The sequence below is a fragment of the Saimiri boliviensis genome, chromosome 7, assembly GCF_048565385.1.
Source record: "Saimiri boliviensis isolate mSaiBol1 chromosome 7, mSaiBol1.pri, whole genome shotgun sequence".
NCBI lineage: Eukaryota > Metazoa > Chordata > Mammalia > Primates > Cebidae > Saimiri > Saimiri boliviensis.
In genome coordinates, this window is record NC_133455.1 from 100,082,630 (window position 1) to 100,109,584 (window position 26,955).

At 37.6% G+C, this 26,955-nt stretch overlaps 1 pseudogene; it reads left to right on the top strand.

The window, feature by feature from the left end:
- The first annotated feature begins 15,692 nt into the window (after window positions 1-15,692).
- LOC101038009 (WD repeat-containing protein 72-like) lies at window positions 15,693-25,299 on the top strand (annotated as a pseudogene).
- The last annotated feature ends 1,656 nt before the right edge of the window (window positions 25,300-26,955 follow it).

Consider the following 26,955-nt stretch of genomic DNA (forward strand, 5'->3'; position numbering starts at 1 on the left):
GTGTGTGATGCTCCCCTTCCTGTGTCCCTGTGTTCTCATTGTTCAATATCCACCTATGAGTGAGAACATGGGGTGTTTGATTTTCTGTTCTTGTGTCAGTTTGCTGAGAATGATGGTTTCCAGATTCATCCATGTCCCTACAAAGGACACAAACTCATCGTTTCTTATTGCTGCATAGTGTTCCATGGTATATATGTGCCACATTTTCCTTGTCCAATCTATCACTGATGGGCATTTGGGTTGGTTCCAGGTCTTTGCCATTGTAAACAGTGCTGCTATGAACATACGTGTGCATGTGTCCTTATAATAGAATGATTTATAATCCTTTGGGTATATACCTAGTAAGGGGATTGCTGGGTCAAATGGTATTTCTATTTCTAGGTCCTTGAGGAAGCACCACACTGTCTTCAATAATGGTAGAACTAGTTTACACTCCCACCAACGGAGTAAGTGTTCCTATTTCTCCACATCCTTTCCAGCATCTGTTGTCTCCAGATTTTTTAATGATCGCCATTCTAACTGGCATAAGGTGGTATCTCAATGTGGTTTTGATTTGCATTTCTCTAATAATCAGTGATGATGAGCATTTTTTCATATGTTTGTTGGCCTCAAATATGTCTTCTTTTGTAAAGTGTGTGTTCATATCCTTCTCCCACTTTTGGATTTTTTTTTCTTTTAAATCTGGTTTAGTTATTTGTAGATTCTGAATATTAGCCCTTTGTCAGATGGTTAGATTGCAAAACTTTTTTCCCAAAACTTTTTTCCCATTCTGTTGGTTGCTGGTTCACTCTAATGATTGTTTCTTTTGCTGTACAGCAGGTCTGAGGTTTAATTAGATCCCATTTGTCTATTTCGGCTTTTGATGCCAACGCTTTTGGTGTTTTAGTCATGAAGTCCTTGCCTATGCTTATGTCCTGAAGGTTTTGCCTAGATTTTCTTCTAGGTTTTTTATGGTGTTAAGTCTTATGTTTAAGTCTCTAATCCATCTGGAGTTAATTTTAGTGTAAGGTGTCAGGAAGGGGTCCAGTTTCTGCTTTCTGCACACTGCTAGCCAGTTTTCCCAACACCATTTATTAAACAGGGAACTGTTTCCCCATTGCTTGTTTTTGTCAGGTTTGTCAAAGATCAGATGGTTGTAGATGTGTGGCATTGAATCCAAGACCTCTGTTCTGTTCCATTGGTCTATACCTGTTTTGGTACCAGTACCATGCTGTTCTGATTACTGTAGCTTTGTATTATAGTTTGAAATCAGGTAGCGTGATGCTTCTGGCTTTGTTCTTTTTGCTTAGGATTGTCTTGGCTATGCAGGCTCTCTTTTGGTTCCATATGAAGTTTAAGGTGTTTTTTTTTTCCAGATCTGTGAAGAAGGTCATTGGAAGCTTAATGGGGATAGTGTTGAGTTTATAGATTACTCTGGGCAGTATGGCCATTTTCACATTGATTCTTCCTAACCATGAGCATGGAATGTTTCTGCATTTGTTTATGTCTTCTTTTATTTCTTTCAGCAGTGGTTTGTAGTTATCCTTGAAGGGGTCCTTTACATCATTAGTTGTATTCCTAGGTATTTTATTTTCTTTGTAGCCATTGTGAATGGAAGTTCACTCATGATTTGGCTCTCTGTTAGTCTGTTATTGGCGTATAGAAATGCTTCTGATTTCTGCACATTGATTTTGTATCCTGAGACTTTGCTGAAGTTGCTTATCAGTTTAAGGAGATTCTGGGCTGAGATGATGGGGTCTTTAAATATACAATCATGTCATCTGCAAATAGAGACAATTTGACTTCCTCTTGTCCTAATTGAATACCCCCCCCCCTTTTTTTTCTTGCCTAATTGCTCTGGCTAGAACTTCCAATACTGTTTTGAATAGGAGTGGTGACAGAGGGCATCCTTGTCTAGTGCTGGATTTCAAAGGGAATGCTTCCAGTTTTTGCCCATTCAGTATGATATTGGCTGTAGGTTTGTCATTAATAGCTTTTATTATTTTGAGATATTTTCCTTCAATATCTAGTTTATTGAGAGTTTTTAGCATAAAGGGCTGTTGAATTTTGTCAAAGACCTTCTCTGCCTCTATTGAGATAATCATGTGGGTTTTGTCTTTGGTTCTGTTTTTGTGGTGGATTACATTTATAGACTTGCGTATGTTTAACCAGCCTTGCATCCCAGAATGAAGCCTACTTGATCGTGATGGATTAGCTTTTTGATGTGCTGTTGCAATCAGTTTGCCAGTATTTTATTGAAGATTTTCGCATCTATCTTCATCATGGATATTGGCCTGAAGTTTTCTTCTTTTGTTGAGTCTCTGCCGAGTTTTGGTATCAGGATGATGTTGGTCTCATAAAACAATTTGGGAAGGATTCCCTCTTTTTGGATTGTTTGGAATAGTTTCAGGAGGAACGGTACCAGCTCCTTTTTGTACATCTGGTAGAATTCAGCTATTTTTGGTTGGTAGGCTATTAATTGCTGCCACAACTTCAGCCCTTGTTATTGGTCTGTTCAAGGTTTCAACTTCTTTCTGGTTTAGGCTTGGGAGGGTACAAGTCCTTTTTGTTTATGTTGAAGGTATTTATTTCTACTTCTTAGCTTTCCTTCTAACAGTCTAGCTCCTTTGCCACAGGACCACTGGATGTCCACTCCAGACACTACTCGCCTGGGGATTGCCTGCGGGAGCTGCAGAACAGCAAGGGTTGCGACAGGTTTCTTCCTCTGCTATCATCATCACAGAACAGTACCTGTCAGATGCTGGAATTTATCCATTTCTTCCAGGTTTACTGGTTTTTATGCTTAGAGTTGTTTGTAGCAGTCTCTGATTGAAATTTGTATTTCTGTCGAGTCAATGGTGATATCCCCTTTATCGTTTTTTATTGCATCTATTTGATACTTCTTCCTTTTCTTTTCTTACTAATCTGGCTAGCATACTATTTTGTTGATCTTTTCCAAAAGCCAGCTCCTGGATTTACTGATTTTTTTGAAGGATTTTTTTTTTTTTGGTCTCTATCTACTTCAATTCTGCTGTGATCTTAGTTTTTTCTTGTCTTCTGCTAGCTTTTGAGTTTTTTTGATCTTGCTCCTCTATCTCTTCCAATTTTGATAATAGGGTGCCAGTTTTAGATCTTTCCTCACTGTTGTGGTGGGCATTGATTGCTATAAATTTTCCTCTAGACACTGCTTTAAATATGTCTCAGAGATCCTGGTATGTTGTGTCTTCGTTCTTGTTGGTTTCGAAGAACATCTTTATTTCTGCCTTCATTTCATTGTTTATCCAGTTGACATTCAGGAGCCAGTTGTTCAATTTCCATGCAGTTTTATGGTTCTGAGTTAGTTCTTAATTCTGAGTTCCAATTTGATTGCACTGTGGTCTCATAAGACTGTTGGTTATGATTTCTGTTCTTTTGCATTTGCTGAGGAGTGATTTACTTTAAATTATATGGTCAGTTTTAGAGTAGGTGCCATGCGGTGCTGAGAAGAATGTAAATTCTGTGGATTTGGAGTGGAGATTTCTGTAGATATCTATTAGTTTTGCTTGGTCCAGATCTGAGTTCAAGTCCAGGATTATGTCTCATTGATCTGTCTAATATTGACAGTGGAGTGTTAAAGTCTCCCACTATTATTGTGTGGGAGTCTAAGTCTCTGTAGGTCGTTAAGAACTTTCTTTACAAACCTGGGCTCTTGATGCATTGATCCTTTTACCATTATATAATGCCCTTCTTTGTCTTTCTTGATCTTTGTGGGTTTAAAGTCCATTTTATCAGAGACTAGGATTGCAACTCCTGCTTTTTTTGCTGTCCATTTGCTTGATAAATCTTCCTCCATCCCTTTATTTTTAGATTATGTGTGTCCTTGCATGTGAGATGGGTTTCCTGAATGTAGCACACTGATGGTTTTTGACTTTTTATCCAACTTGCCAGTCTGTGTCTTTTGGTTGGGGCATTTGGTCCATTTACGTCTAAGGTTAAAATTGTTATGTGTGAATTTGAATCTGCCATTTTGATGCTAGCTGGTTGTTTTGCCCATTAGTTGACACATTTTCTTTTTTTTTTTTTTTTTTGCGACGGAGTTTCGCTCTTGTTACCCAGGCTGGAGTGCAATGGCGCGATCTCGGCTCACCACAACCTCCGCCTCCCGGGTTCAAGCAATTCTCCTGCCTCAGCCTCCCTAGTAGCTGGGACTACAGGCATGCGCCACCATGCCCAGTTCATTCTTTGTATTTTTAGTAGAGATGGGGTTTCACCATGTTGACCAGGACGGTCTCGATCTCTTGACCTTGTGATCCACCCGCCTCGGCCTCCCAAAGTGCTGGGATTACAGGCTTGAGCCACCGCGCCCAGCCGACACATTTTCTTTATTGTGTCAATGGTCTTTACCATTTGGTACATTTTTGGAGTGGCTGGTACTTGTTGTTCCTTTCCTTGGTTTTTTGTTTTTTGTTTTTTTGTCTTTTGTTTTTTGAGACGTGAGTTTCACTCTTGTTACCCAGGCTGGAGTGCAATGGCGCAATCTCGGCTCACTGCAACCTCTGCCTCCTGGGTTCAAGCAATTCTCCTGCCTCAGCCTCTTTAGCTGGGATTACAGGCATGCACCACCATGCCTAGATAATTTTTGTATTCTTAGTAGAGACGGGGTTTCACCATGTTGCCCAGAATGGTCTTGATCTCCTGACCTCGTGATCCACCTGCCTCAGCCTCCCAAAGTGCTGGGATTATAGGCATGAGCCACCACACCTGGCCCCCATTCCTTGTTTAGTGCTTCTTTAAGGAGCTCTTGTAAGGCAGGCCTGGTTGTGACAAAATCTCTCAGCAATTGCTTGTCCATAAAGGCTATTCTTTCTCCTTCACTTATGAAGCTTAGTTTGGCTGGATATGAGATTCTAGGTTGAAAGTTCTTTTCTTTAAGGATGTTGAATATTGGCCCCCAACTCTATTCTGGTTTGTAGAGTTTTCACCAAGAGATCCGCTGTGAGTCTGATGGGCTTCCCTTTGTGGGTAACCTGACCTTTCTCTCTTGCTGCCCTTAGCATTTTTTTCCTTCATTTCAACCCTGGTGAATCTATGATTATGTGCCTTGGGGTTGCTCTTCTTGAGGAATATCTTTGTGGTGTTCTCTGTATTTCCTGGACTTGAATGGTGGCCTGCCTTGCTAGGTTGGGGAAGTTCTCCTGGATAATATCCTGAAGAGTGTTTTCCAGCTTGAATTCATTCTTTCTGTCACATTCAGGTACACCTATCAAACGTAGATTAGGTCTTTTAACATAATCCCATATTTCTTGGAGGCTTTGTTCATTTCTTTTCACTCTTTTTTCTCTATTCTTGCTTTCTCATTTTATTTCATTGAGTTGATCTTCAGTCTCTGATATCCTTTCTTCTGCTTGGTCAATTCAGTTATTGAAACTTGTATATGCTTTGTGAAATTTTCATGCTGCATTTTTCAGCTCCATCAAGTCGTTTATATTCTTCTCTAAGCTGTTTATACTAGTTAGCATCTCATCTAACCTTTTTTCTAGGTTCTTAGTTTCTTTGCATTGCATTAGAACATGTTCTTTTAGTTCTGAGAAGTTTGTTATTACCCACCTTCTGAAGCCTGTGTCTGTCAATTCATCTGATTCATTTGACCCCTAGCTGGTGAGGAGCTGTGATCCCTTGGAGGAGGAGAGGTGTTCTGGTTTCTTCCTCCTTTTTGCACTGGTTTCTTCCCATCTTAGTGGTTTTATCTACCTGTGGTCTTTGTAGTTGGTGACTTTTGGATGGGGTCTCTGACTGGATGTCCTTTTTGTTGATATTGAAGCTATTTCTCTCTGCTTCTTAGTTTGCCTTCTAACAGTCTGGCTCCTCTGCTGAAGGAGCGCTAGAGGTCCACTCCAGAACCCCCTTACCTGGGGATTGCCCACAGGGGCTGCAGAGCAGCAAGGGTTGCCACAAGTTTCTTCCTCTGCTATCATAGACCCAGAAGGATACCCACCAGATGTTGGCCTGATCTCCCCTTCATGAGTGTCTCTTTGGGTATACAGGTGCCAGGGAGCTGCTCGGGGAGGTAGTCTGTCCTTTATAGGAGCTCAAGTGCTGTGCTGGGAGCTCCACTGTTCTGTTCAGAGCTGCTGGACAAGTACCTTTAAGTCTGCTGCAGCTGACCTCATAACCACCTCATTTCTCAGATGCTCTGTCCTAGGAAGGTTGGCTTTATTTGTAAGTCCCTCTTGTGCTGCTGCCTTTTTTTATAGATGCCCTGCCCCACATGGAGTAGTCTAGTCACAGTCTGCCAGCAGAGGTGTTGCTGAGCTGCCGCAGGCTCTGTCCTGCTGCTTTGTGAACTGCCTCAGTCGCAGAGGGCTGCCTCGGTAGTGGGGGATGCCCTTCCCCACACTGAGCTGGACGGTCCTGGGTTCGGCTGCACTTGCTGGGAAACCAGAGCATTTCAGATTGCTTGTTTTGTGGGGGTGGTACCCACCGAGCCAGATCCCCTGGCTCCCTGTCTTAGCCCCCTCCCTTTCAGTTGAACGGTTGGCTCTGTCACCCAGGCATTCCGGGAGCCAGCCAAAAAGGCAGCCCAGACTTGTGTGAGTTTCTGAGTGCTGACATGGCACCTGCTGAAACTGCAGTGCAGAAAACTCGTGGTGCTTTTTCAGCCTGGGAATCTCCTGGTCTGTGGGCAGTGAAAACTTGTTTCGAAGTGTGGTGAGCACTCACCCTCTGTGCTGCTCTCACTGGGAACTGCACTCCAGAGCTGTTCCTATTCAGCCATCTTAGATCCCTCCTGTTTTTTTTTAACCTGTATTGTGAGAATGTTAGACTTGGAGGCACCTAAGATCTTGCTCTAAGTTTCTACACCTGAAAATCTTTGAAAGAGATAAAAATTCCATATACTCCACTTCCTGTAACTCTGGCAGTTTCCAAATACTTTTACTTATGTGGAAATGCTATCATATCCAAGAGTGCCTTTAAAGCTAAGCTAAGGGTAGGCTGTTAATCTTTAGCATACTGCTTTTTCTGTTGTTTTATTCAGGGGGTTTTCTCAAATTTTATGTTCTCATTTTTTACATTCCACAACTTTCTTTGGAGCACAGGTACTTCAGGAAGATTTTAGAGCTTTTGAATAGCATTATGGACTTTTTTTGCATTTTTACTTTTACAAAATTACATCAAATATTTATGTTAATTACTGCGTTTTATGGGGGCCCCTTACTTGGAACTCTAGGTGATTGCCTCATTTGCTTCACTCTGGTTCTGGCCCTGAGAGAGGAACACAGAGGGATGGCTAGAAAAACAAGAACAAATGAGCCTCCCAGAATTTTGTCAAACCACAGGCCAATTAATTAAGGAAAGTAGATGTTACATAGCTAGGTATAATGAACATGCAGTAAGTGGATTGTCTCAGTAATTTATAGAGAAACCCCCCAACTAGAAGTGTAGGTAGGTGGGGACAGAAGAGAGACAACAAAGTACTACAGGTAGAGCACTTCCTTTTTCTGATTTTGCCTCACGGAATTGAGAGTTTGTTCTTATACACAAGTCTAATGCCCCCTTCCTCTGTCTGCAATGGACCAGGTGATGTATGCTGATTTCAACTTGCCCAGGAACTCAGGCCCAGAAAGTTCTTCACCTTCATCTCTTCCTCGGGGTAAGTGACTTTACTGTTCCTTTCGACATTTGTATGTCTTCCAGAATTAGATTTTTCTCTTACATTTATGGCTTTAAATCACTGCTTTAAAGGTGATCAGCAGTTTTATGTTAATAGGTGTTGCATGACTTGCATGTAGATAACGACAACTTTGAACAATAATTGTAAGCCTCATACACTTCTTTTTGTTCCCATCAAGTTAGCATGAAAAACAAACATCACTTCTCTTACTAAGTCTTGGTTAAAAGCAGGCGTCCCCAAACTACACCCACAGGCCGCATGCAGCCCCGAGGCCATTTATCTGGCCCCCTGCCGCACTTCAGGAAGGGGCACCTTTTTCATTGGTGGTCAGTGAGAGGAGCACAATGTGGCGGCCCTCCAACCGTCTGAGGGACAGTGAACTGGCCCCCTGTGTAAAAAGTTTGGGGACGCCTGGTTAAAAGACTTAGAAGAAATAATAGTTTAGGCTACCCTGGGCACACTGCCTGTGGGTTACCCTCCTCCATAAGGATTAGTATTAAAAAGAAAGAACAAGAAGAAAGAAATAGAGAGACGGGGGGGCGGGGGAGAGAGAGAGAGAGAGAAAAAAAAAAAGAAGAGAGAGAGAGGAAGGGAGGGAGGGAGGGAGGGAGGGAGGGAGGGAGGAGGGATGGAAGGACTGCTTCAGCTCAAGAGATCAAGGCTGCAGTGAGCTGTGGTTGTGCACTACAGTCCAGCCTGGGTGATACATCAAGGCTCTGTCTCAAAAAAAAAAAATAAATAATAATGTAGGCTTAATGAGTTACATACTCTCTCAAGAGAGGAAAACTCTGGGAAAAAAAAAAACATATTCAGGATGAAAGATTTGAATATTATTACTACCTGATAGTTTCTAGTTTAAAAAGTATCACAGCTTAGAAGGAGATAAGCCACAAGATACTCGAGCGTATAAGTAATGAACCTACTTCCAATTTGTGGAAACTGGCACTTTCCTAGGTCTCTGAAGAGTTAGGATTCTGAGTGAAAGAAGCGGGAACACCAGTATGCGGTGATACATGATGGATAGCATGGCCTGGGGATGGATGAGAAGAGACTAGAAACTGAGGCAGAAAATACGCATGAAATTATGATGACACATTACTCTTTTCTGACATCTAACTGAATTTACTGTCTTTGGTAATATTACAATTGTTTACCATTCTGATATTCATTCCATATCATGCCAAGCCTGTGACTTGTACTGTTTTAAGACTGTTTATAAGTTTTAAACTATTGAATTCTCAAAGTTTTAGAAAATAAAGTCTTAAGAGCTGTCAATTAAGTTTCACTATAATCTTCATGTAAGCTTAGAGGAAATTAGAGTATTCTAGTAACTATAAGAAGGATTTGGTTGAGCAAACATTTTTAAAGAAAAGGGTATAAGTCTTTCTTTTCCTCTCCAGATCTAGGAAAAGGTGGGGGATTTCAGTGTGCATTTGTGAACAAGGGGTTTGAATTGCTAGTTGAAACAAGATAAACCTCTCTTTTGTTTCTAATCCAAAGGGTAATTATACGCTTCTGAATTCTGAAAACCGAAAGAATGAAGAATCAAGGTCCATCTTGTATAAACAGAATAGTTTAATAAAATGGCTAGCTGAACAGGTATCAAATAGATACCTATTTTCATAGCTTATAGTACATCATTAATTGTAGTATTTAGAGGGATTGAACTTTGGATATGCCTAAAGTGAAATTTCCTAATCCATTCCTTTTTTAACCTTTGCCTGCAGTTTTCATTCACTAGGTCTGCCACAAAGTCTGCTACACAAGCTGAGATATTTATTCCCAATCTAGAGAATTTGGGGGATGGTGAATTTTTTTTTCTGGGACAACATGAAGATGTGAGAAATATGTATAGCTGAGAAAAAGATCTGAAAAGTTACTGAGTTTCAGCTTCGGGTTTTTGCCCATAGTAGTGTAATTACAAAAGAGAAACAAGTTACTGGATATCTTTTTGATGAAAGATAAATTCAGCTGTATGAGCTCTGTAAATATTGATAACGAGCCAAGGAGTTTAGTTTCAGTCTAACCAGCTGTCCTCCTTCAACAGGCTGATTTGAATTTTCTAGAACTTTGTTCTTTCGAGGTTTCTAAAACTTATTATGTAACTGTAAATACTTCTTAGGCAGTACCTAGATTTCAACTACTGCATACTTAGCAAATCTTAACTTTATCCACTGGAAGTTATTACCCTTACTAGGTTTGACCCATTGTTTTCCAAACAACAATGCACTTTTAGATTTGAGGAGTCCTGGACATTGGCTATTGACTTAGCATTTTTGCCTCCATGGTAATCAGAGGGACCCAGAGTTGCTTTATGGCTCACTGTTTAATATTTTTCCCAAATTAATATTTCATCTGTAGGCATACACCTTCACATTCAGCAATCACAGAAAATTCCAGAATAAGAAAAATAAACTATTGGAGGTCTGATGTTAAAACAACAGAATGCCAAATAAAAAGAGAAGATCCTATAGGTATACAGTGAGAAAATGCAGATTATTTACAAAGGAATGTTAATCAAGCAGAGAGCTAACTTTCCAACAGTGAAGACAGCAGTGAAATCCCTTCAAAAAGTGGAGAGAAAATATCTGTCAGCTTGGAATTATATATCCAACAAAATCGCCTTTCAAAAATTGGGGCAAAATAATAAACTTTCAGACTAACAAAAACTAAGCGTGCTCACTACCAACAAACTCTTGATAAGTATAACAACACATTTCTAAATGATATTCTTTAGTAAAAAGAGCAATGACTTCAGAAGGAAGATGTGGGATGGAACAAGGAATATGGAATGAAAACCAGCAAAGTTGTAGAAAATTTAAATAAACACAGACAATAAGACATGATGACATTTATGTACACCCACTCACACACACACAATTCTGGTCAACAATAGCGTATAGTAATGTAGTGATAAGATCCCACATATTCTGATGTTCTAGAGGTGGGTAAATATGTTGATTAACTTTAGACCATAAGCTATACTCATATGTTTACGATTCAAGTATTGTTTAGTAGCTACTAAAACAATAGACAAAAGAAATAAAAAATAAAGAGCATGTAACTCTCAATTTAAAAAGAAAATATGTTGTTTAATTCAAAGAGAACAAATTTTTTTTTAATGGGACAAATAGCACAAAATAAGTTAGCTGAAATAAATCTGAATAAAATAGTCATTCCAATTACATTTTTATCAGATGTATAGTGATCAAAATAACGCTGGTATAACTGTATTAATATTTTATGTAAATGTATATGTATAGTTAAATTTTAAGGCAAAAATTCTTGGTACCAATAGAAAGGTTTATTACTTATTAATAAAAGCATTAGACACTGGCAAGAGATAACCCCAGAGAAGTAGGGCAGCAGGACCTGGAGGACGCTGGGAGAGTGCTTCTCAGACCTGAGCATGCACCTGTAGGGCTTGTTTAATTACAAATTTCTGGGCCTCACTACTGAAGATACGGATTTAGTACGTCTATGCTGGGGTCTGTTAACTAGCATTTCCAAAACATTCCTAGGCAATGCTGGTACTGTTGGCGCAGAGCACAGATTTGGAGCAGTGAGTAGACACATTTGAGGCAGTGAGAGAAAATGTTGGGTCAAGAATTACCAGAAATTTATTAGTAATGATATCATTCATCGAGATCGTGAACCAGAGGGAAGATGCTATGCTTTGTTTTGAACGCAAAGAGGGTGATCTCCTGAAAGTCATACAGATGGAGATGTCTTAAAAATTAGCTGCATATAGAAATACAGAGCTCAGGTAAACAGGTCCAGGCTCACAAAAGCATAACAGTACCTGAAGCCAGGGGAGTAGATAACTTGCCGAGAAAGAGGGTAAGGATGTTAAGAAAGTTTAAGATAGGCCAGGCGCGGTGGCTCAAGCCTGTAATCCCAGCACTTTGGGAGGCCGAGGCAAGTGGATCACGAGGTCGAGATCGAGACCATCCTGGTCAACATGGTGAAACCCCGTCTCTACTAAAAATACAAAAAATTAGCTGGGCATGGTGGCGCATGCCTGTAATCCCAGCTACTCAGGAGGCTGAGGCAGGAGACTTGCCCGAACCCAGGAGGTGGAGGTTGTGATGAGCCGAGATCGTGCCATTGCACTCCAGCCTGGGTAACAAGAGCGAAACTCTAATCTCAAAAAAAATAAATAAATAAATAAGAAAGTATAAGACAAATATCTAGAGAAAACCAGCACTTAAGAAGCAGACAGAGGAAGAAGAGGAGTCTGACAATATCAAAGAAAAAATTAAAGTATAAAGGAAGACAAAGGAAAAAAGTTAGAAAAATGTCATAGACTTCCAATGCAAGACGGCAAAGTAAGTATTTATGTTTATCTCCTCTCCTTCCAGACACTTCTTTTAAAGTTTGTGCAAAACAATAGTGTTATAAGCACACAAATATGAGAAATAAGAATGTGGTCAGGAGAAAATAATATAATTCCAAAAGATAGAAAATGCGTGGAAGAATATATTCATGGAATATATTTTTATTGAGGTGCTGAGGTAGGGATGTAAAGTAGAATCTGACCAAAAAGTGCCCCTTTTCAAGGAATTCATAGTGAGAATATAACAATTTTCTAATTTCATATGTTGTAGACACATCTGCTTATTTCATTGAAATAAAAATTTAAGATTTTTAAAATTATTTTTATAATGAAAGTTGATTTTAGCTATGTACAAACTTAGTTGACAATTTTAGAAAATGAAAAGTACACACTTTTTAGTAGTTCGATTTCATGTCTTACTTTTACGTATGTAACATACAGTCCCAGGTAAGATGTCAGTGTTACATTTGATACATCACAAATTTACTTTCTCCTATTAAACAAAATTGATAGGCAAAGAGCAAATTTTCATTTTGTGATACATTTGCATTTTTCAGATTTAATATAATGATAAGCAAATAAATAGGGAAAGCAGGGAAAGCACTGGGATCCAAGATGGTTTAAGTACATTAGTATTTTCAAAGGAATTTTCACTGATGTCCAGAGTCCATCCCTGGAAAATGTGAATCAATTGGTCTGATTTGATATCTGCATTGGGCCAGCCATCAGTATTTTATAAAAGTTCTCAACTAAGTCTAATGTATAGCCAGAATTTAGAGCTACTGATTTAGGAAAAGGCTAGAAAGAAGTCAGCTGACCAGGTGCTTTTCAAAGCCACACATACCATATCCCACATAGAGTCATGGAACTGGAATCTCTGAGGTAATTTTTGGAAAAGTATTAGGTGGTTGTTGATGCATAGCTAGAGTCACAAACCTTGTCAATAAACTCAAATCCCTTAAAGAGCTAAAATGTTATAATGTTGACTGCTTAAGGTTCAATTACTTTAACATTGAGATACATTCCTTTATTTTATAGAGGCATTATTAGTTTGCTTTACTTTCAAGATATTTCAGTATTTACCTTCCTCCCAATCTTACTGATTAGTACACACACACACACACACACACACACACACACACACACACACGATTTTTTTCCTCCTTTTTTATAATATTACATGTCTTTTCAGGTTACCTCAAATGTTTTTGGAATGAGGTTGGATATAAATATAGGGAAAAAAATCTATGACTATTTAGTGTCTATTTCTAAAATGCGATCTCTCAACTCAGCATTAATGGCATTTAGGAAGCAATAATTCTTTGTTGTGGGGGACGTCCCATGCATTGCAGGCTATCTGGCAGCATCCCTGGCCTCTCTCCACTAGATGCCAGTAGTGTGTTCCTAATTCTAACAACCAAAAATATCTCCAAATATTGCCAAGTGTCCTTGGAATGTCGGGGGAATAGAGGGTAGCTAAAGCACCCCAGTTTAAGAGCTACTCATTTAGAAGATTGAGTTCCAGTGTCTGGTTAGAAAAATGAAAAAGCCCACAAACGCCAAAAGCATACAGTTGTTAACACAGTCTATATATTTTGCTTCCTAATATAATACAGTATCTCCTTTAAGGCCTATAAAACTTATGTTTTTCTTGCATGGAAAATTTTGCTTATGTGTTAAAACTGTCAAGACTGAAGAATATTACCAAACAATACTGCAACAGCCATTCTGATTTTTGTGAAGTCATATAAACCACCCTATGCTGGGTGTATTTCTTAACTGCATTTTAAAACGATGTCTTTGTAATATATAACCAAGTACAAGTTTTTGAAATAATAACCGTTTTCTAAATATTAAGTGGCAAGGATGGTTTCAGAATTTCAAGTCAGGAGTAGCAGAGATAAACTGTTATCAATGATAGACCAAATGTAGCCTCTTGGTGGCACTGTTTGTTTTTAAAAAGATGATACGCTGGCCTCAGAAGATGCAGCACTTGATGCATTATGATTTTCAGAATATGTAGTTTAAGTTCAGTGAAATAAAGCATTTTCAAGAGGATACAGTTTCCATGGAAAAATTGTTCTACTGTCACTAAGAGGCTGTGATAGCTGTATCTCCACAATTTGTTGTAGGCTGGGTTGTCCCTAAAGTAAGGTTTGCATGCTGGCCGCAGGGTGTAATTACCGAAGCAAAAAGATACAGATACAGTATGTCATCCCTGCTAATGACCACAACATTGTCTTGCCCACTAATCTGTAACAAAAAGCCACATAAATGATCAGGCTGCACTTAAGTGCAGCACTAAAGAAAAACTTGGTGGCACAAAAATCATTCCAGCCAATTGAGTGGAAATGACAGAGAATACTACAAAGTTGTCTCTGCTAGGGAGATGTGTGTTTGGAATGTCACCAACGGACAGTGCATGAAGGCTACACTTCCTTACAGGCACACTGCAATCTGTGTAAGTACCCTCACTTCCTCCAGAGCATTTCCAATTCTGCAACTTGTTTAGGGCATTTGCAGACACACTTCTGAAGAAGTATCTTTGGAGAATATTCTTTTCTTGAATTTTTATTTTGTCATGAGGGTCAAATACCATCAGTAATCAACGGCTATTATGGCATTTTTCTTTCCCAAAAGGTATTAGTCAAGCAGATTTTTCCCGATTCTTTCATTTTTGTATCTTTCTAACAGATTTGAAAGACAATGTTCATATGTTGCCTTAGTGACACAAAACACACATACTGGTACACATGTAAAAATTCAGTGTTAATGATGTGCTGTTATAAAGCATAATTTTTTCTCTCATTCCCAATTTCAACCCCTATTTTTTTGTGTGGATAGGTTCTTAATTTCTAAATGTCTTATTTATGAAATGAGAGCAAGCAGCATAACTATAACTTTTATGATCACTTCCCAATCTTTAAAGCAAATCTTGGCTTTTAGTACATGATTTCCAAGCATGTGTGTGTGGTTTGCATGCTTCCAATGGTGCTGACCATGTTTTTAAATATTTCATACTTTTGGTGTTGATGATTTGCATTGCAACATTCACAAACTCTCTTCTGTTTTTCTGGGAATAAAATCCTGCAGAGAGCAAGCTGGTTAAAAGTAGAATGCATTACTTGATCTTTAATAAAAGATTTCCAAAACTTATTTGGCACAATAATACTCAAATGCCCTTCAAACCCTTTATTTCTTCTTAACATACATAACTGTTGCTCGGTAAGAAACCAGGGTTTTGCTGTTATTAATTTTTTTTTCTTAAAGAGACAGGGTCTTGCTCTTTCACCCAGGCTGAAATGCAGTGCTAATGGCGGCCTCAAATTCCTGGCCTCAAGTGATCTTCCTGCCTTAGCCTCCCAAAGCACTGGGATTATAGGCATGAGCCACTGTGCCTGGCCCCATGGTGGTTGTTTAGTCCCAAGTTACATTCTAGAAATAATGTGTGAGCTTTCCATAATGTAGAATAAAATCACTCCTTCCAAAAGGTCTTTCTCCAGAAAAATCATGAGATGCAAATGAGACTAAGGTGCCAATGGGAGTTTGGAATAACCGAACTAAGAAAAACTTCGAGCTGCAATTCAGTTCGATACCTTAATTGATCGTAAGCTAAAACTAAAATCTAGAGGTGTCTTCGGTGTAGGCAAATTATGTTAATTTCTAGTTACAATGAAATGTTTGCTTTGATTTCCATATACATAGTATTACCATTGCTCATTCCGGATGACAGGAGAAGGCTGGCTTCCTTGTTGTGGAGAATATCAAGATGTCCTCATCATTGATCCCAAAACTTTGGCTGTTGTTCACAGTTTTAGATCATCTCACTTTCCTGATTGGATCAACTGCATGTGCATTGTTCACTCCACGGGAATTCAAGGTAATATTTGGGTATTATCTGACAGTAAGAGATCACATATAAAAATATCTACTTTTGAATTATTTGTCAAATTATTGGGCAGGAATTCAGAAAGAATGTTTATTAATGAGGATAGTACATCTGATCAAGGAAAACTTAAGAATACCCATGCCAGTGGTTCAAAACATTGGAAAGTCAGCAAAAGGTTATGATGAGGTGGAAAGAGGAGAATCTGTTTTTTTCTTTTATTTTGTTTTGTTTTCTGAGATGGAGTCTCACTCTGTTGCCCAGGCTCTATCTAGTGCAGTGGCATGATCTCAGCTCACTGCAGCCTCCACATCCCAGGTTCAGGCAATTCTCTGCCTCAGCCTCCTAAGTAGCTGGGACTGCAGGCATATGTCACCACACCTGACTAATTTTTGTGTTTTTAGTAGATATGGGGTTTCACTATCTAGATAAGGCTGGTCTTCAACTCCTGACCTTGTGATCCACCCACCTCAGCCTCCCAAAGTTCTGGGATTACAGGCGTGAACCACCGTGCCTGTCCAAGAATCTGTGTTTTTATAACCAAGTTCTGCTTGTTACATTTTCAGAGTGACAAGCGGGTTTTGTTGTGGATTAGCAGGACTACTGGAATTTTGCCCTGCTATATCTTCTGGATGTAGTATTGCTAATTCAGTTCTTGTAATGAACGACTGCAAAGTGAAGTGGAAGTTGGCTCCTCACTTACTTCTGAAATAGGAAGGCTTCATGTTATGATGATTTGCAATGCAGTTCTGCTTCTAGTGATGCTCTTCTATCTAGGAATCACTTTGAAACTTTAAAACAGATTTCGAGCATGATTCAGAATGTTTATTTTTTTCTAGTTAAAAAGTAACTCAAAAGATTAAAACTTTCCATCTACACAGCGCTGTATAATTCTCAAATGACTATGAAATGATTTTTACATGCCCAATTATATCCATGGTCAGCTTATATGTGACTTTTGTTCTTTTCACAGAAGATTCTCTCTTGGTGGTATCAGTAGCTGCTGAGCTCAAAGTAGGGGATCTCTTCTCATCTATCAACAGCATTCAGGTTGGCTTGGGAACCCTACTCTTTTTTCCCTACAATTTCAAGCATATTCATCAAAACTTATAAATTACAAGGCTATTACATGCTTATTGTTAAAAGCTCAAATAATATAGAAGTGCATAAATTCTACCTCCATAATCTCCCCCCATCCATCTTCCCAGGTGTGACCACTGGTACAACTGGCTTGTATCTTTCCAACCTCTCCTCCATGTATATATAAATGTTTTCATTTATACACACGCACATATGCAGAGAGAAAGACTACATTTTTAATTAAAAAAAAAAAAATAGCAGAGTATCTTTCTGGTCCTTACAGTAGAAATCCCCCTTTCTTCTGAGTATGTGTTAACAGTGGCAAGCAAATAACTATAAACAACTGAGAGGCACATCCCTGGGGGGTCCAGTATACTCACCTCTTCCCTGACATCAGGCTGCAAGTTGAGATGATGGACGAAAGAACAACCACACGATTTGTGTTGATGACAAAACTATTGAGGCTTCCCCAAGGAGCTCTGGGATCTCTTTAGGAATTTATTGGTTGAGGAAGCCTAGAAATTCTGTTGATATGCTGAGCTCAAGAAATACACATCCAGCATTATCACAAGCTTATTGGGAATATAGTAATCTATGTGCCATGTATTGGCACTTTGTTCATTTTTTTTTTTTTTCTTAGCAATTAAAATACTAGGCGAGGCATGGTGGCTCACGCCTGTAATCCCAGCCCTTTGGAGGCCAAGGCGAGTGGATCACCAGAGGTCAGAAGTCTGAGACCAGCCTGTCCAATACGGTGAAACCTTGTCTCTACTAAACATACAAAAAAAATTTACCTGGGCATGGTGGTGTGCACCTGTAAGCCCAGCTACTTCAGAGGTTGAGGTAGGAGAATGGTTTGAACACAGAAGGCAGGGGTTGCAATGAGCCGAGATTGTGCCACTGCACTCCATCCTTGACGACAGAGCAAGACTCCATCTAAAGAAAAAAAGAAAAAAGAAAAGAAAATACTGTAGGGTTTTTTTAAGCCATCATTTTACATTTTTTGTTTGACCTTTGTGCTATGTCTAACAGTCTGTAGCTTATTCTTAATCTTGACATTCTCAGCATCCAGCCATAGCTTCCCAGAGAATGTTTGTTAAATGACAGTATATAATGAGTTCTTGAATCCAAGAGGATTTCCTAATCACAGCTTTTTTTTTTCTCCCCAAGAAAGATATCCTTTATTTCTTTAAAAACATTTTTTAAGGCTTTCAGGAGTATATATACAGGTTTGTTATAAAGATAAATTAACTGTGGTGGGGGTTGGGTGTACAGATTATTTTGTCACCCAGGTACACAACTTCTATTGCAAAGTAACTTCTTAGTTCAAAACACTCAAAAGGAAACTCAAATACTTTTCATTTTATAATGGTGTGATCTTCTTGAGATGTATGGGAAGCAGGTCTTCTCATGGCTGTGTATAAATTACCTGAACTAGTACTAAAAAATTCTTTCCTTTTGAAGGAAAAGCAAGATGTCTATGAAAAAGAATCCAAGTTTCTTGAGTCCTTGAACTGCCCAACAATACGATTTTGCACAAATACTGAGAGACTTCTCTTTGGTGGTATGTTCTAAATGTTGGAAGGTATTACAAAATAATGTAATAAATATCAGCGATATACAAATGTTAATTTGGCTTTTTTTTGTGCAAAAATAATAAGATTTAAATATGATAAAAATTCTCTGTAATAGTATTACCAGAACATGGAATGATGTCTTTTATGACTGACATATTAGTTTTTAACTCTGAATAAAATTGGGATAGATTACTACATATTTAATATCATGGCATGCAGCAGTTTTGTATCTCAAGATACTAGATATGTAGTAGTCTATCCTAATTTTGTTAACAACAAACCATAATAACAGTGAATATTAAGTTCTAAATTATTTTCAAAATTTGGTGTCTATACTTTAGAACTAAAAATATACCTTTCACCTACATAGTTGATTATACTTTTAGATGTTTTACTTTTTTATTGGTTTTAAGAGGGAATAATATTATTTTCTTGAGAATATGTTCAGACATTTTCCAAGAAGAAAGAAAAGCTAAGTTGCCATCATTTCATAGCATTTATTTTTCTTTAAAGTTTTGTGTAATGGATCAGTTAACAAAACTCTACAGTCCTTCTTGTATGATGATAATGTATTTTTGAACAAAGGTTTAAAAATATATGGTCTAACAAAAGATTTTTGTGATATACACTTTTTATGTGCATAATAAATCTTCAAATGTAAAACTTGGTCTACTCATTATGGAAATAGTAAAATTACTTAGAAATTTGGGGATTTTTGGCTTTTATGTTTAGTGTATACACTCTGGAACAAAATAGCCAGATGAACTTTATCCACTGAAACCTACCCTAAGATAAATATGAGTAAATAAGTGATGGTAAAATATCGTCTTAATATATGAGTACAGTATGGTCTGTTATTAACACTTACTATGTTGTTATATTATTACTATCAGAATTTATATTTATCTGATTGGCAGATTCGATTTTAACCTTTGATAATGTGCATCAACTTTGTATTTTAGGTTGATGATTACTGTAATTTTTCCCTTCTGCTGACTGAAGTTAGTAGAAATGGGCAGTTCTTTGCTGATGGAGAAGTGATTGCTGCTCACAGAATCCTCATGGACAGAAGATGGTCACAGTTACATCTATGAGCTGCTGAACAGGTGAGCTCAGATGGGAGTGGCATACAAAACATTCAGGTAGAAAATGAACTTTGGGAGGTTTATTATTTAAAAATCCCTGCATGCTGCCCATGATCAAAAACCAGAACAAAACAACTTTGGCACTAGAAGGTTTACTCTGAGCTTCTTAGGCTTCAGCCTTTGTACAAAACCGCAGGGGATGGAGGAGTGAGATTAACCATGTATAACTTGTACAGCTGGTGCTGGGTTTTCAAAAAGTCACTTGTAATTATTAACCTAACAATTTCTAACTAGAGTTTAGAAACTTGAAAGATACCATCCGGCTTTTGAAACTGGGAGGGAAAAAAACGAATAAAGAACCCCAAAGTTCTAAACTTTGCTTTTTATTTTTGCCATGCAGTGGGTTTTCGAAAAGCATATACCCTTCTGATGGAAGAGGGCTTAAAAAGACCATTTATCCTCATTTACTGTGCTCTATTTCTGTGCAGGAAAATAAGGTAATGCAAGAAAAAAGTGAGTGCCTCAAAGCTGTTTCACTCAGTTTCTTGGATAAGTGCTGCTTTGTCTGTCACAGAGTCAGGCTTGAAAAAATTGAATTCGAGCATCCCATCAGCTTGTTAATGAGAAAATCAAGTTTAATTGTCAATGGCTACCAAAGACAAAACTTTGTCTTTAAAAATCTACTATTTTTAAGACTGTATTTTAAGTTTATAATGAAACAATATATATTCATTACAGGAAAATTATAACTGTTGAAAAGAAACAGAATTGCTATTTTCACTGCAATAAATATTCACTGAGTTTTTCTTTTTTTTACTTTGCTGTATTTACTTGATTGGAAAGTTTTCAAATATTTGAAAAAGTTGCAAGAGTATTGCAGTAATTACTCATATATGCTTTACCTAGATTCACCAATTAACATTTTTCTATATTTACTTTCTCATTCTGTCTCTGCCTTTGTGTGCGTGTGTATGTATATGTGTACAAGCACATACACACACACTTTTTTTTCACTGACCCTTGTGACAGATGGTTTGACAAAACATTAACATTTTACGTATCTACTCCAATTTTTAAACTTTATGAATTTTATATTTTTTTTATATTTTTTTATATTTTTTTATATTTTTATATTTTTTTAACTTACATCATTTGATATCATTTTCAGATATATTTAGCTATTCTTATGAATAAACTTTGTTAAAGCAAATATAATTATGCTTTTGGCAGATAGTTTAGAATATAATTGTGAGCTTGTTACTTGACTGAATCATACTTTTGACACCCCAGTAAGCCTGAAAATTTAAACAGTTACTTCATTTCCGTAGTGTTACCCAAAGTGTTTTTTTCTTAAGCTTTTGGACTTCGTCATCAATTATCCAAAAACGTATTTCATGGAGAGTGGAAGAGTTTTGAATTATTGATGTGTCAACCAAGGAAGCATGCTACTTTTAACAGAATGATGGTTTGCTTAACCAGGCAGCAAAGCTGTTGGAAACCCTATAGTTCAGTGATTGTCCCTTTAACATATCTGTGAGGTTTTGCTGTGAAAACTTGATTAAGAAACTGTCAGCCAAAAATTAGAACCCCAAGTGCCACTGGGGCACAAGCAAACTTTATAATTATGGCATGCATCAATGACTATTTCTTAAATTATTTGTGGGCAGCAATAGTTTCTTGTTTTGCTGTTGATCACAAAAGCAGTATTAGGGCTTACTCAGAAAGGCATATTAAGTTATGTTTTAAAGAATCTGCTGTTTCCTTCTCTTTGGCTTTGAATGCATTTTTACAAAGCACAGTTTGCCCTGAAAGCCAATTATCAGTTGTGCCCTTTTGGGGCTTCTCATTCCTACAAATTTCAATGATAGATATAACCATGAGGAAATAATACAACAACTAAAAAAATAACTAATCTCATGGGAAGTTACCTGGCTTTGTTTCTCAAAATGTGAAAACAAACTTACGTGTCTTTTACCAATAATACTTGTTTAAACAGCCGTAGCTGTTTCTGTATCTTAAAACCGAGAAATGCCTAGAAACCAGTGAAATATGAATAGAATATTTGGAAACTGGACGAAGCTGATCTGCCTGTCCTTACTTGCTTTTTGTCCAGCACATAAAGTCAGACTTTCTTCCCCTTATTCAAGCATCACCAGTGTTCACTAAATATAAGAGTTCCTAATCTCTCTTAAAGTTACCAGGTAATGAAGACACTCTGGTAGGATGAGATGAATTTGATACATGCAGTGAGCTTAGACAATACTGCTCTGTGAACAGGTGGTACTGTCCAGACTCATTTTTTGGAGTTATACCACAGAATTAAATCTCCAGGTTTGACAGTAACCGGTTCTCAAGAGTTACTGTTTGTAATGCCCATGAACAATATCTGCTGATGGAGTTGCAGTGGTGAGAATGGGGATTCATCTTTCCTTCTAGTAGCTGCATAGGATCTCCCTGGCTTCAAATAATAGCTGGTAATTGCTGAGGCCTGTGGTGCAAGGGTCCTGGCTGTTGAGATAAGAAACTGGACTTCCCAGGGTCTCAGCCACAGAGTAAGGCTGCTGTGCTGAGGTGGGAATAGCTGGGATAAAAACAGCCTAAGGATTGCAAATAAAAAATGTGTGTGTGTGAAGTAAGAGCACTCATGTTGATGATGATGATGGTGATGATGATAAACAACTTTGTTTCAGTCATTATTGGCAAACATACAAACAACCTCATGTACTTTAGTTGCCACCAAGATTCCATTTTGAAACTGATGTTCGGATAGGTGAATTCCCAGGATTTGAACTCAAGTGGTTTAGTCCAAATCTGGTAATGGGTTTTGGAGTGAGTTTCTCAATTCTTCTGAGAAAAGAATAACAAGTGTTAAAATTAACTGAATATGGACTAAATGTCAGGGACCATTCTGAGCACCTTACCTTTATCTACTCATTATTTCTTACACCAATCCCACATATCGGGTGCTTTTATTAGTCTTCTTTCACAGGTAGGGCAAATGAGACAGTGAGGTGTACCAAACTGCCTATAGTAAGTAACATGCTCTTTTAATAGAGCTAACATGTGGTAAAGCCAGGATTTGAATCCAGGCAGTTAGCCCAGGGATTTCAGTTCTAATGGCTATGTTTTATTACCTCCTGGAGGATGGAGACTCTCATGGACACTGCGATGAAAAATAAGAATTCACATGGTAAGGAACTATGAAGAGGTTTTCAGGTGAATAGCAGAACTAGAGGCAACTGTTTGGGAGGAGGAAGAGCGAGGGACCAAGGGGTGAATGTGAGCATGTGAGAGGCAGCAGTGTACAAGGTGAAGGCAGCGGGGATGAAAGCAACAGGGAAATTCAACTGCAGGGGCAAAGCACCAGCTGGGAGGGGTTGCGCTGCCACCAACTTGAGTAACCCACCAGCCTCCTGGAGCTTCCTTTTTAAATCAGAATAACCAGAGAGTTGGAACAATCAGTTCTAAGTGCATGCAATGGTAGGAGAGTTCGAGTAGCCAATTTTACCAAATTTTATCAACACCATTTCAGATAGCTATAAAAATCATGGCTGTAAGACACCAAAGTGCCCTCTGAGCCTTAAAAAAAAAATTATTTAGAAACTGACTTTATTGGAACCATTTTCCGTGATGCTCTTATTTCTTGGGACTACAGGGAATTCATAACACACCTTGGTTGGATGACCTTGGATTGGTTTCTTATTTTCTGTGATAGTTTTCTTATTTTCATATCAATGTTTACTTACTACATAGCTTTGTTGTGAAGATAAAAGGTAGCTAATTTTGGCCCTTAATAATCACTAATGAATAGAACTTTTCACTAATATGTCTAAATCCAGACCTTAAAGCATGTATTTTATGACTAGGAAGCATCACTTTTCTGGACTTCTTTAATTCTAGCACCCGCAGTTGGCTTTTTTTTTAGGATGACTTTTATTTCTGCACCGAAGAGAGTTTTGTTTTTGTAATCACTTAAAAGATTTTGATCCCTTATGCATAATCTCTATTTTCAAACCTGCCCAAAGAACAGCAGTACTGCCCTGAGAAGAACCAGGGATGCTCTAAGCACATTCACTAGTGAAGGCATAGTTTTAAGGGCACTGGTGCCCACTATTCATATTCTGCTTCACCAAGATCATAAATTATATATAATGTATACACAATGTTTAATATCATACATTATTTATATAATGTATAACATTGTATATGTATACACACACACACATTATAAATTATAAAATCATTTTCCTTTGTGGCCACTTGAGAAATCTGAAATCAAGTACTGTATATTTAATCTAAAAAATAGTCGACAAAAAGTGGGAAACATATTAATAACATACAATTACTATATAAATATTAGTTGTTGCTGTTTTAGCTGATAATTAGAACTACACATGAACTATTGTATAACAGTTACAATTATAACTATTCAGGACCTGGGTTCCTGAATCAGAATTATGGAGTCAAGCCCATTGCTATCTCTAATCGTCTTAGACAGATCAATGTCTTCACTTCAAGTTTTCTTGTCTGTAAAATGAAAACAACGCCTAGTACCAATTTTATAAGGTTATTGTGAGGATTATTTAACTGAATATGTAGAAAGCCCCTTGCAGTAATGTGTACATGTAGCAGTATGTGTGTGTGTGTGTGTGTATATATATATATATATATATATATATATATATATACACACACAAATAATATGGTCAGGAAATGTTAGATACTCTTATTAACTTTCTGAAGTCTATGACTCTGCTTCTTGTTTTACAAAGCCTCTTTAGTCCTAGATCACAGATTACTTCTTTGAAATTCTGAAACAGTGGGAAATAAATTGAAAAGACTTACTTCAGTTATTAAGTGTTGTTTCTCTGTTTAAAAACAGTGGCCATCTCTCTATAGTTAAGAGTATTTCCTACATAAAAGCTCACTTTTTGTTTTGGAACAGAGCCATCCCCTTGTTATGGGCTACATGAATGAACGGAAAGAGCCTTTTTACAAGGTACTCTTCTCTGGAGAAGTCTCAGGAAAAATTACTTTGTGGCACATCCCTCATGTTCCTGTGTCCAAGTTTGATGGTTGTCCTAAAGGTAAGTCAGTTTCCATTATCTAGTCACATGTCTTCTGAGAACTAATTTGTCATTAACTCATTGTTTCTTCTAAGGTGAGCAATATAGGACCACAAACAGGAAAAACTTATTGTGTACTATTATGTATTAAATGACAACATAAAAGCAGGTATAAACACAAAGCTTATAGATCTTATATAGTCACACAATCAATATAATTTATGTTAACATCCACTGAACTTAACAAGAGATAAACGCTGGCAGTATGCATAGGGGATAGACTGTTAAACTGTATTCATATTTTTGAAGGGAGGGTGCCTTGATATTTTCCATGTCTATGATGCATTGATAAACCAAATTTTCTTTTTGTGTTTGTTTTCCTTTTAGAGATACCAATAACTGCCACCTGGACTCTTCAAGATAATTTTGATAAGCATGATAGTGTCGCAAAGTATTACTGACCACTTCTCTGGGCTTAAAGATGGGGCAGGAACTGCTGTAGTCACTTCATCAGAGTATATTCCAAGTAGTGATAAACTAATATGTGGCTGTGAAGATGGGACAGTTATCATTACCCAGGCTTTGAATGCTGCCAAAGCAAGACTTCTAGAAGATGGTTCTTTAGTAAAAGGTCAGTGAATTTTATTTGACACTATTTATTTCATTTATCTAAGCTGCAATTTCAACAAGGTGCACTAAAGAAGATTTAGAGGCCTAAAGAATTTACTGGCATTTGCCAATAAATGTATACCTATTTTAGTGTTAAAGTAAACCATATATATAGGGTTAAAAAAAAAAAAAAAAAAAAAACTCAAGCAGAAGGTTATACAATAAGAAATGAGTTTTTCTCCTTACTTGATCTTCCAGTTTCTTTCTTCAAAGCCAACTGCTAATACCAGTTTATACTCCTCTTGAAATTTTCTATGTGTATTTAAGGAAATACCAAGTATAACAATATACAGTTTTTTAATTACATTGCACAAATAAAAGCATATTCTACATGCTTTACTCAAATGTCCTTAAACAAATCTAAATAAAATATTTTGGAGTGTATTCTTTATGAGCTGACTTTAAATAATTAGTAATAATCTAACTTTAATTTCTTATTAATTGGTATGTAGGTTTTTCTAGTTTTTAGCTACCATAGACAATGTGGAATTGATTACCATTGTATATATATACAGGCATTATCTATATATTAATTCCTAAGAGTAGAATCACTAAATCAACATTTGTTTGCATTTTTAATTTTGAAAATAGATCTAAAATATTCTGTAAAGAACTTTCATCAATATGCATGCATGTTCACTAATAGCTTGTAAAAATGCCTTTCTCCCCAAACTTTACCAACTTTGTATGCTATTAAACTTTTTAATCTTTGCTAATCAGAAGAAAAAGAGTGTCCTTCTGTTTTAATCTGTATGTCTTTGTGAATGAAATGTGTATATGTGTGTATACATCTTTCTGCATTTGTGCATTACAACAACAAATACCTATTAAATTGTCTTATGTAAGGGAAAGAAGTATAGGAGGTGATTGAGAGTTAGAATGTGTAGAAAAAAAACTTTATACTATTTTATTGTTAATATTATTTGAGGTGGAGTCTCACTCTGTTGCCCAGGCTGGAGTGCAATGGAGCAATCTCAGCTCACTGCAACTTCTGCCTCCCAGGACCTCAGCCTTCTGAGGAGCTGGGATTACAGGCACCCACCACTGCGCCTGGCTAATTTTTGCATTTTTAGTAGAGACGAGGTATCACCATGTTGGCCAGGCTGGTTTCGAACTCCTGACCTCAGCTGATTTGCCTGCCTAGCTCTCCCAAAGTGCTGGGGATTACAAATGTGAGCCACTGTGCCTGGCCTATTTTATTATTGTTACACAAATCCTATTAGAGCATAGGGTCCTTAAGGGTAAGGACTAAATCTCAATTTAAAAAAATCTTCTTATATTGCCTACTATTGTTCTCAGCTTACTTTGGCCACTTGCTAAATGTTACTGACTTACCCTTCGGTGGTTGACTGAAGCAGAATAAATGGCAATGAACCAAGGAGAGGTAATGTACTGGTGTACAGCTAAACGGCTGCTGTTAAAAGTTAGTGAGAAAGCGAAGACCTAGCAGTTTTTATCTAAGCTGATTTAACCTAATATCCAGAGAGCAAGAAGCCGCCACATGTGACTTCTAGCATCTGAATGAGCACTCATCCTGGTTTGTTAGGAGATACAAAGTGAGGATGTCCTGATGGAATAGAAGTTTCTGAAGTATAACAAGAATTCTTAGATGAGGTTTACTTTTAA